General features: G+C 29.7%; 1 long non-coding RNA gene across 1 annotated transcript in view; it reads left to right on the top strand.

The window, feature by feature from the left end:
• The window catches only part of LOC137628335 (uncharacterized), a 28,050-nt gene extending 19,947 nt beyond the window's left edge, over positions 1-8,103 (top strand). The window contains exons 3-5 of the long non-coding RNA XR_011041338.1: positions 3,505-3,560; positions 6,698-6,911; positions 8,068-8,103. This is a non-coding gene — a long non-coding RNA (uncharacterized lncRNA). The remainder of the gene's footprint in view (positions 1-3,504; positions 3,561-6,697; positions 6,912-8,067) is intronic.
• The last annotated feature ends 1,897 nt before the right edge of the window (positions 8,104-10,000 follow it).

Here is a 10,000-nt window from a genome sequence, read left to right as displayed (position 1 = left end):
GAAACATATGGCATTGTAGTCTTGTTTATTTAAAGAGGAAATAACTGTGGTAATATCTCCATGCGATGATAGCTATGTTATTATCACGAGTCATAATACCCTCTCTACTAGGGTGAAACCATTCATGACAAATCTCTCTCTCTCTCTCTCTCTCTCTCTCTCTCTCTCTCTAGCGAACGGATTTGGGTTCACGCTCAATGGCAATAAGGGGCCCAGCTTGCTGAAATAAACTACCTCTGGAAATAAGAAAATGTATAATTGTTAGTTCTGATTTATTCAAAAGGAAACTTAAGCAATATTTTTTAAATTTTACTTGAATGTATATATATCCTAGATTTTTACAATCCAATTATTGTGAATTTTATGTAAATAATTTATATTGTCATGCAACAGAATAACCATTTTATAATGGAATTAAGGTTTTTGACTTTAACTCTCTCTCTCCCTCTCTCTCCTCTCTCATCTCTCTCTCTCTCTCTCTCTCCACAAGGCCTCTGACCTCAGCAAGAGAGAGACTTCACCCGGAGCCTTCTTGGCAGTGACACCAGCCGACGTATCTAGAACACGATGACAATTTGTCACTCAACGTTGAGGAAGTTATGAGAAGTCGAGACATCTTTAGTCAAACCAACAACAACAGGAAAAAGCCAGTTGCGGTACTGGTTTGACAAAGGTGCGCTTGAACTCATGGTGTCATTTTGACCAATGTTTTCCGGGTACAGTGGCCTGGATCACGTAATGTTATTACTGTCTAACCTTTTATTTTATTTTGTAACTGCTGGGGTTAAGCTACAGTTGCACTCTGGTGCTGAATGGGTCTATCTGGCCCCAGCACCGGGATATACGGTGCATATTTATGAATGCAATCGGGTGAATTGGCCATAAATATATATAAATTGATATATGTGAATGTATATATATATATATATATATGTGTGTGTGTGTGTGTGTGTGTGGTGATGTGTCTGTTGAGGTCCCTTCCAATAGAAGAGACCCACTATTCTGCTCTTTTTATTAAGTTTACTCTAAGAGTGAATATAGTGATAGAAAAAAATAAATTGATTGGTTTAACATTCTTATCTACCAACTTCCTCGTCCTCTCATAAGGGAATAGATTTTTTTATTTGTTAACATGAAAAAATTATATGATTATTACCTATTCAAATCCGTCCTTCTCCGGTGCAATGACCTTCGATGTCAGGATTCCAGGGAATTATAAATAAATCCATCCCATTCCTTTTCTCTCCTTCGCCTCTATGGGTCCTTTCGTCTGTCCTTAATCGTAGGATCTCCCTAAACCCCCCCCCCCCCTCATTAAAAAAATGGAAAACAGCTGATGCAATATCAATTGTTAGCTTTCGGCTAATAAAGATATGCTTTTCCTGTTTTGCTAGTTTGAAAATATTATTAATTCTCATGTGTGTGAAGAAAAAAAGGATAATATTCATGCTGCTTATAATTAATTTCGATATTCATGTTGCTTATAATTAATTTTAGTATTCATGTTGCTTATAATTAATTTTGATATTCATATTGCTTATAATTAATTTTGATATTCATATTGCTTATAATTAATTTCGATATTCATATTGCTTATAATTGATTTTAGTATTCATGTTGCTTATAATTAATTTAGTATTCATGTTGCTTATAATTAATTTAGTATTCATGTTGCTTATAATTAATTTTGATATTCATATTGGTTATAATTAATTTTGATATTCATATTGGTTATAATTAATTTTGATATTCATATTGGTTATAATTAATTTTGATATTCATATTGGTTATAATTAATTTTGATATTCACGTTGCTTATAATTAATTTAGATATTCATGTTGCTTATAATTCATTTTACATCTCTTTATTTGCATATTTTTTTCATCCCATTCTAAATGTTTTTCGTTCACCTTTCTCGAAATAAAACTTACTTATAATTTTTTTTTTGACAACGTCTGGATGTCTGCCCATTCCATGTGGGGGTTTTATATCCTGCTCATAGTAATGGTTGCTTATTCGTGTTTATTTTTATTGGGGATAATGAGATACCTCGTTGTTAGTCTTCTAAAACAAACAATATACGTACGTACATACATACATACACATTTATATATATATATATATATATATATACACATATATACATGTGTGTGAGTGTGTGTGTGTGTGTGTGTGTGTGTATTATAGCCAGGGAAAGAAAAATTAAAAGACTTCATTTTCCCTTCTGTGGCTATAATACATTCACGTGTCAGCTTTCGTGATTTCTACACACACACAAACACCACACGTACACATACACACGTACACATACACACACGTACACATACACACAACACACACACACACACACAAACACACAAACACACCTACACCTACGTATATTAGCACAGTTTCTTTCTCATACGAACATGAATAATTTTCCATAGGTATTTTTTTTTTAATATTATCAACAACCCAAAAGAAAGAGTAAATTATTCATAATCGTCAAAGTTCCTGTTTTAGAGGAACTTTGAATTTTAACACATCAAGCTTACTAAAACCTAATTGTTAAAAAAATTATTATCGTTTGTTTTCAGATTCTCTCATCATCAACATATTAATTTTGGCACTGTTCATCATTACAACAGTTTCACTGTCAATCAAATTAGCCATTTTATCCGATCTTTAGTTGAATTCAACTGTTTTTTACAGCAAAGTAAATTTTTTTTTTTTTTTTTTTTTTTTTTTTTTTTTTTTTGAAAGAAAAGTTATTTGGTACCAATCTTTGTGAGTCTATGTTATGAGAGTTTGCTTGATTATTATTATTATTATTATTATTATTATTATTATTATTATTATTATTATTATTATTATTATTATTATTATCATTAATATTATTATTATTATTTAATGAAACTTTTAAAGTTTAGGTTAGGAAAAATATCGGTGATAATGTCAGACCGCTGTTAAATCTGAGAATGAAAATATTCTTTTTGTTGGAATTTTCCGTTTCTTCCATAACTAAAAAAAAAACAATAAAAATAGCTTTGATGAATTCGGTATTATCAGAAATGATAGATCTATTATAAATAATAGATTTTTTTAATGATAATACTCACGTATTCCACTGAAATCCTTTAAATCTGAAAGTAAATTAATCAAAAATTCGTTTAAATATACAACACATCAATCTTTTTTATTTACCAGATACACATATATACAATATGAAAATACATTATTCCATAGTCAATTTTGTTAGCGAGGCAGATTTGCACCGACTCGCAGCGGTGCCTTTTTCGCTCGGAAAAGTTTCCTGATCGCTGATTGGTTAGAATGATCTTGTCCAACCAATCAGCGAATCAGGAAACTTTTCAGAGCTAAACGGGCACCGCTGCTTGTCGGTGCGAATCTGCCTCCCTAAAAAAAATTACTATAGTTTGTATGATAATCTAAATTCATACATATACATAATGCCATGCAATTTGAATATACTGTACATGATTAATACCACTTCGTGTTTTCAGGTAGACAAAATGCCATCGAAAAAGAAGTTGAAGGCCTATATAAAGAAATTAACGATGTAAATACCAAGATGATTTTAAATCCATGCACGTATTTAAAACCCCATTTTACACCTTGGTCTCTGGGCGCGTTCCATCGAGCGCGTTGTGTTGTCGTATTCCACACCTTGATCGCTGGTTGTGTCCTATTGTGGGGCATTCGTGTTGGTGTGATAATCGTTTAGGATTGTATTGAAGAATGTCTTATTTAGGAAACCCTTTCCCGGTGAAAGTCGAGAAGAATATATATATCCCTTGCATCTTGGAACCTCCCATTTAACCCGTTACGTCACTTCTGTCATCTTAATCGAATGAAATGCAACCTATTTGACCCACCGTTAAATTGCACTAATGGAAGACGCCTTTGTTTACATTTTTTACCCTGATGTCAATTCCACCGTGTTTTGAGGAGTTTATTTTTTTTGCTTGTTTGTAGTGTTATTCTATGATATTTTTATTTCAGAAATGCTTCCTGGATATTATCAGCTATTTTTTTTATTTATTATGGAATGTATTTATCAATAGCTTTTCCCCTTAGAAAGTAAGATGTATATATATATACTGTATATGCGTAAAAATCACAGGAAAACGTGATGCTCAGATGCAGAAGAACCACAGGGAAAATGAAAATACAGAATATACACTTGAGTCCTGACTAGTTTCGTGATACTTCCTCAGAGGACTGATTTATTGAGAGAGGTTTCTTACATTTTATAGGGAAAGCAAAAGTAACGAACATACATAACTTAGTAGAAAGAAACATCATAGAGTCCAGTTTCATAAAAGAAACCTTTGAAAACAACTTGAATATTGGTCATGGAATGTATAAACTCGACGCCTTTATATGTAAAGAGATTTGTAAAACTATATAAAAAACATTAACCACTTAATGTAGAATTGAATGTATTGTGAATAATTAACGTCGGTGTGAAATTAATATTTAGACCTAAGCTACCATTCATTAAAAGAAACAATTATTTTATATAGTATGCATAAGTATATTGGCACTATATAGTGTTATGCTAGATATAAGTATTGATATATACATGATTATATGTTTATGATATTAATGTTGTATACATATAAATGTATATATGCATAGGTATGTATGTGTATATATGTATACATGTATATAGTTGTGTGTATATATATATGTGTGTATGTGTATGTATATGTATGTGTTATGTGTAAGTATTTATGTATATGTATATGTATTTGTATCTGTATGTATGTATATATATGTATATGTGTATGTATATGTATATGTATGTGTGTGTATGTATGTATATGTATGTGTGTGTATGTGTATATATATATGTATATATATATATATATGTATATATATATGTATGTATATATGTATATGTATGTATATATATGTATATATATGTAATTTTGTGTATGTTTTGCTTATGTATTTATATAGATAAGGCTACCGCATTGACATATAAATAACTGTAATGAAAGTAAAATAAGAAGAAAACAAGAATATACCCGCCACTAGAAATGACCCTTTTTAGCAGGTGTCTAACGAGCTTTCGGACTCCGCCTACGCACACCTGAGTCAAGCCCAGGTAGCGGGTAAGGGAGTGTCATTGTTCTCTAAATCTCTATATGTATGTTCGTACTTTTGCTTTCCCTATAAAATGTAAGAACCTCTCTCAATAAATCAGTCCTCTGAGGAAGTATCACGAAACTAGTCAGGACTCAAGTGTATATTCTGTATTTTCATTTTCCCTGTGGTTCTTCTGCATATATATATATATATATATATAGTATATATAGTATATATATATATATATTATATATATATATATTTATATATATATATATATTTATATATATATATATATATATATAGTATATGTTATATATATATATATATATATATAGTATATGTTATATATACCAATATATATACTGTAATATATATACATACATACATACATACATATATATATATATATATATATATCGGTATATATAAACATATACTGTACTATATATAGTTGTGAGACGACGATTATTTATGAACTATTTCCCTGTTCATAAGTATTATCATATAGTGATTTCATATTGTTTGAGTTAAATGACAGGTGAATATATGAGAAAGTATAATTTATGGATAGTACCTAACATATTATTCTCCAAATTTTAACTGAACAATGTGGCTTCATAGAAAAACGAAAACGGCAGTTACTCTCGTTCATCTGAGAGAGAGAGAGATGAGAGAGAGAGGAGAGAGAGAGAGAGAGAGAATCCAATTCTGAAAATAAGTTTAATAAGTAATTTTTTTAGGAGACAGACAGACAGACAGACAGACAGACAGACAGACAGACAGACAGACAGACAGACAGACAGACAGGACATGAGAATAACAACCTCATTAGATAGTAGGTATTTTTAATGGGGAGAGAGAGAGAGAGAGAGAGAGAGATGAGAGAGAGAGAGAGAGAGAGAGAGGGGGGGGGGGTAGGTGTCTCCGGTGAAGCGTTTGCCAAAATTTTTGTTCTTATCACCGGACAGATTTTGATGCTTGTCCGGAATCCGTAAAATGAGGCGAAGCCATTCCGGATACGGTTATAAATGTTTCGGACTAAATCAATCGATATTTCGTGCCTCAATTAAATTTAATTTATGCCTAGTTATTTTTGTTTATCTAGTTTATTATCACGACTGTAATTCACGGAGGAAATATGGGTGATGTTGTTATAAATGGTGATAATGATTGTATTGACGATAATAATGATTGATAAGAATGCTCTCCTTATTATGATAAAGAGCAAGTGTCTGGCTGTACAGTATGTATATATATATATATATATATATATATATATGTATATATACAGTATATATATAATTATATATTATATATATATATATATATATATGTATATATACATATATATATATATATATATGTGTGTGTGTGTGTATATACATACATATATATATATATATATATATAATGTATTACAGTATGTAAGGCTATTAAATTTTCATCAAGTAATTAAACGATGAATGGAACAATAACTGCCTTTTCTGTTTGAAATTGAAGCCAACCCATGAAAAAGAAAATAACAAGCTCAAAGATTATACATATGAAATTATTAATGACATAATTACATAATTACCAATTAACCTTTGTATCACTCAGGCCCCCGAAGGCTTCTCCCAGCCGACGAGAGTCCGCAGGAGCCGAGTCCGATTGCCAAGGAGACGGGTGGCGTAGGAACTCCTCCGGACAGGGCACCCCTACTGGATCCGCCCCGACTACCCTCTCTCAGTTCCCTCCACTCCGCCCGCATTCATGATGGCACCGCCCCCCCATTCCAGCTCCGCCCCCTGAACCTCAGAGTAATTTATCCAGGGTAAGAGTTAATTATCTATTGATTTTTTTTATTTTATTTTGGGAAGTGAACCCTTTTTCCTAAGTTGTTTTTCGTTGTATTTTGACCAATAAAATTTTTGGAAATATTTATTTTTTCATTTTTTTTTTTTTCAATTTTGTGAAGTGAATTTTTTTAAGTTATTTTTTGTTGTATTTTGACCAATACAATTATTTGAAATATTTAATTTTTCATTTTTAATTTTTTTTTTTAAGTTTTGGGAAGTGAAACTTTTTTTAAAAGTTATTTTTCGTTATATTTGACAAATAGGATTATTTGAAATATTCATTTTTTTTATTTTTCATTTTTTTTTTTAATTTAGGGAAGGGAAACTCTTTTCAAGTTATTTTTTCCTTGTATTTTGAGCAATAAGATATTTAAGATATTAATATTTTTGTGGTTTTTGTCTTTTTTGAAGACCATTTCAAAATTTTTATTGGTCGAGTTTGTCCCACAAGAAGAATTTTTATAATTGTTTTTTATATACTAAGTCCCTTCGTGTACATCACGTAAGTCTTATTATATTTGGATTGTGTTGATTACCTTTTCATTGAATGCCTCTTGTATAATTGCATTCTCTTCAATAACATTTATATCATCACTCAAGTCCTTTTGTTCTCAGTTGCATTTAATTAATTACCCTTTCATAAGCGAAGGTCTTTTGAAACATTCAGTTTTTATTATTTTTAATCACTGAAAACATTGAAAAGTCTTCATCTTTTACAAACATTCACTTAACATTTTTTCATTCACTGAAGAGTCCTCTTTTACAAACATTCACTTAACATTTCTTTCTTTCACTTAAGAGTCCTTATCTTTTACAAACATTCACTTAACATTTTTTTTTATCACTGAAGAGTCATCTTTTACAAACAATCACTTTACATTTTGTATCTTTGAAAACCTTTTTTATCTTTGAAAACCTTTTTTATCTGTGAAAACATTTTTTTTCTTTGAAAAGTCCTCACCTTTTACAAAAAAATATTTAAAACATCCCATCTCTCAATCCCTTCAAAAACGCATGATACTCTCTTTTCCCAATGTATTGTTACACCCACCCACTGAGCCAAGCGTCGTTAATATGAATATTCAGAACACTTTGTGTGAATATCTTTATCTCTTATCTCCCCCCTTGCAGACGCCATCCGAGATATTTCAGAAGGACCCGCTCAAGGTAAGGATTGGGTGGTTTCAAGGCTTAGGTAGAGTGACAGCGTCGCGAAGTCATTGGTCATTCATACGAACACGTGTATATATATTTATATATATATATATATATATATATATACACGTGTATAACATTATATATTACACATAAAATTGGTTTCGACCTGGCCTTTCATTAGAAGGGGCTAGCGTTCGATCCCAAGTATGAGGTAGAAATTTATTTCTATTTGAACACGATGTTGTGTTGATATTTATCCATATTGACTCATTAGGGGTAATTTTGAATGAATTACTACCAATTGTGTCACGTGGTGGCCCGAGGAAATCTGGTAAAACTCGCTGGTAAAGAGACTGATGTCTCACCAGGTAAATCCTCGGACAGCTAGATTAGTGTCAGGTTCAGATTTCCTTTTATGGGCTCTCGTGGCATGGTTGGTTTCGACCTGGCCTTTCATTAGAAGGGGCTAGCGTTCGATCCCAAGTATGAGGTAGAAATTTATTTTTATGTATATATGTATATATATATATATATATATGCGTGTGTGTGTGTGTATATATATACATATATATAAATATATATATATATATATATACATATATATATAATATATATATATATAATTTATTTATGTATATATATAAATGTTATATAATACATACACCGATATGTACACATATATATCTTGAGTGTATGACCTTAAACATTATAACGCCAAGCATTAACATAGAAATTTCGAACCAAACAACAAAATATTTTTTTAGAAATTAGTGATTTTTTAATTACATAGATTACTTGAACTATGAATTTTCTAACTTTCTTTGGGTATAACTTTTTATGTATCGAAAGATTATAGTCTTGGAACCTCAAGTCACAAGGAGAATTCGCTCTGTTTCAAGGTAATGTCCAAAGTATTATTGCAAAGGCTATTTTTTTTTTTAATCTTAAGCTTAATTAATGAATTTCATGGCTTTATTTTACTTAGCAGTATTAATTTTTTCTTTGCTTTTTTGAAGATCAGCTTAAAGTTATGTTGTATGTGTACTATACAGTATATATATATATATATATATATAAATGTATATATATATATATATATATAAATTGTATATATATATATATATATATACAGTATATATATATATATATATATATATTTATATATTTATATCTATATATTATATATATGTATTTATATTATACACATATATACACTGTATATATATATATATATATATATGTATATATATATATATATATATAATTATATATATACATATATACAATATATATATATATAATTTATGTATATGTATATATATATATATATATATAATTTATATATATGTATATATATATATATATGTATATATATATATATATATATACATTATATTTTTTTTATCCCGCCTTTAGCTTATAAAATTTTATTTTACGGAAATTTCTATTTTTTCTGCTTAAATTTGCTTATGGATATCCACCATAAAAAAAAATGCCAAATAATTTATGTTAAAAGCTTTCCATTTCTCTGCTTAACTATAACGCCTCTATAACTCAAACATCTAACTTAAACTTGCCGTATCTTTAACTCTATAACTCGGTTGTAAACTGCAGATAACTTTCAAAGCTAACTCTTTGGCTTAAATAATCTTTGGCGAATGATAAAGCTATTTAATTGGTAGTGGTGATTCTCAAAATAAAGAAATAGCCCAAAATGGGTGGGGGGTGGGGGGGTCATAATTATTAATATAAGACCATATTTTTAATATAAAATTCATAAAATTTGTGTTTATTTATGTTTCTCTTAATTGTTTCAAGAGTATTTTGGTGTACTTTTTTTTTTTAATTTGTTTTGTTTTAATCGTAATTAAGTGTAATTTTCTTGAATTTATTTGGTTTCAATCGT

The sequence above is a fragment of the Palaemon carinicauda genome, chromosome 36 (genome assembly GCF_036898095.1).
Source record: "Palaemon carinicauda isolate YSFRI2023 chromosome 36, ASM3689809v2, whole genome shotgun sequence".
In the NCBI taxonomy this organism is placed as follows: domain Eukaryota; kingdom Metazoa; phylum Arthropoda; class Malacostraca; order Decapoda; family Palaemonidae; genus Palaemon; species Palaemon carinicauda.
This window is presented reverse-complemented; position numbering and strand designations above follow the sequence as displayed.